The following is a 2,885-nucleotide window of genomic DNA, read 5'->3' on the forward strand; positions in this document are numbered from 1 at the left end:
TTTTTCGATATTTTCAACGGTTAAAAAGATATGGAGGGGCTTTGTTAGGTCACGTTTTAAGTCACGTGATTTTTTAAATTGGCGAACAGCCCGTAACATTTTTATTTTTCGATCTAGAAGGGTGCGGTTTGGTTTGCTGGAATCCTCGAACGAAAAGCTAGAGGGACGCCAGAGTTACTTTTTCGATATTCTCGATTTTTGCAAAAACTATTAAATATTTTGCAATTTTATAAAAATTCCCTTATTCTATTCGCCAAGAACTACATATTCTGAAAGTTTTGTAAAAAAATCTTTTTCCGTTTTGAAGATATAGAAGTTTTTAAAAAAATGCGATTTTCAGCCGTTTTATTGCCATAACTAATACATTTGTATATCAATTGACATTGAGCTGGGCTTAAAATTTTTGTTGTAAAAAGTTCTACAACATTTGCCAAAACATTTTTTTCTAAAATGTTTAGTATTTTTTTAAATGGAAAAAAACTGTTTTTTGCGAACTTTGGAGGCCATTTTGAAAATGAAGCCCCAACATTCAGCCGGAATAAAGTAATTCGTTCAATTCTACGCAATTTTTCCTAATTCTTACGTGTTTTTGTTTACTGAAGTAAATTTTGGCACTTCAAAATCTAACTTGATTGGACTATACCGCTCAGCGCAAGTTTTGAGAAATATGTACATTAAACTCAGCAAAAATCGATTCCTTACATCATTTAATACCAGACTACAAATTTTTGTTCTAAAATTTTCAAAAACAAGTAAAATACGACTAAAAAAGAAATGGCAATGGTCGGTTTTCTTCGAATATCTTCGGAACTATTCTGAATTGTCTAAATTTAAAAACGAGTCCGCGATCGCCATAAAATTCTACACATTCTTGCCCATTTAACCATTTACGTAACTCTTAAAATAAGAAAAATACCTGTATAGGACAATTAAAAAGTTGTAACCCTGTATAATAAAAAAATATTTAAAAATAGTAATAGTAATTTTAAAAGAGTACATTTTTTGCACACCCCTACTGCGGACCCTCTTCTTGGTTTGCACATCCCGCGGACAACTTGAGTTTGGTCAAGCTGTAGCTCTGAAATTTTTCTTAATAATGTAAAAACGCCGAGTACTTTTCCGAAAAAGAAAAACGATGAAACGCGCTTTTCCACAGGCACAATTTGTCTAAACGACAGTTGTTTGTCCGTCGTGACCGTTATCCGCCGACCATCTCCCCCAAAGCTTACGTCACCAAAGGGACAACCCCTAGGCCTAGCGTTTACCCGCAACGAAACGGTGGGCGCAATCACAAAATAATTTCCCCCTCGAATCCAGTCGAGGACCGCGATAAATTCCGGTCATTAAACGGAGATACAAGTAATCGGCCCGGAGAAAAGCGATGCATTAACTAATTTCAAGGCCGTCGTAACTGTCAAACAAACTAGTTATTGATATTGATATTCCCCTAATGATTATTCATTACGCCTTTACAGTAGCGGATTGCGCCAAAGGAAATGTCTGCGTCCGTGTTGTAAAAAAAAAGTGGACCTCATTAGAATATTGTCATTGTATTCCACAATGGTAATGTGTTGTTGTTTTGATATGGCTATCTGCTGATAGCACGGAAAGGTAAAGTTTCCACGACGGATGTGTAGAAGGTGTTCTCGAAAACGCCGATGTCAGTGTACCTATTTCAAGTGTGCTGGGAATCATATTCGAATAATTTGAATATTCGAATTAGTACTAACTATAAATTCGAATAAGTGTAAATGTAACTATTCGAATAATATTACTATTCGAATAATTAACTAATCGAACATTCGAATTATTCCAATAATTTAACTATTCGAATATTCGAATAATTTGGCACCAATTTAGGCTGATGAGGCTTCTTCTATAGTCTGTTTGGAAATGAAAGAGAGTAATAAAACCCCGAGATAAGAACCGGCCATGCGCGTGCTAATATTTCGTTTCAGGTAATTATCGGGTAACACTAATGCTAACAGGTAATGGGTGTACATTAGAAGATTTTACTGGATACGTCATAGGGCAGGAGCCAGTGTATTGTGACTGATCAATCCAGTCTTAGAGCTGAATATACGAAGACGTGCTAGTGCAGTAGAGTAAAATTCGACTTGTGTTTAGTGACTAATGTGCCAGTGGATGTTTGGGTAAAATGTCGGGCTTATCAGATTACGTACCTGCTAAACGCGTGAAAAGATGTGCGCTGTCTCAGAATGAGAAGATTATTATATTAAATGTATTTAATGCATTGAAACACCAAAATCCTACCAACAGTGTTGACGACATCGTGGAAAAGTGTTCCAAAATGACAGGGATTGGAAAATCGACTATCTACAGACTTTTAAAGGAAACAAAAAATGAACAAGATACTGTAAATCCCCCAAAATCATCTACAGGGAGGTCAAAAGTCGTTATAGATGATTTTGGGGGATTTACAGTATCTTGTTCATTTTTTGTTTCCTTTAAAAGTCTGTAGATAGTCGATTTTCCAATCCCTGTCATTTTGGAACACTTTTCCACGATGTCGTCAACACTGTTGGTAGGATTTTGGTGTTTCAATGCATTAAATACATTTAATATAATAATCTTCTCATTCTGAGACAGCGCACATCTTTTCACGCGTTTAGCAGGTACGTAATCTGATAAGCTCGACATTTTACCCAAACAATATTATATCCACTGGCACAATAGTCACTAAACACAAGTCGAATTTTACTCTACTGCACTAGCACGTCTTCGTATATTCAGCTCTAAGACTGGATTGATCTGTCACAATACACTGGCTCCTGCCCTATGATGTATCCAGTAAAATATACTAATGTACACCCATTACCTGTTAGCATTAGTGTTACCCGATAATTACCTGAAACGAAATATTA

Source organism: Anoplophora glabripennis, unplaced genomic scaffold (genome assembly GCF_000390285.2).
Source record: "Anoplophora glabripennis isolate ALB-LARVAE unplaced genomic scaffold, Agla_2.0 scaffold28, whole genome shotgun sequence".
NCBI classification, from domain to species: Eukaryota; Metazoa; Arthropoda; class Insecta; order Coleoptera; family Cerambycidae; genus Anoplophora; species Anoplophora glabripennis.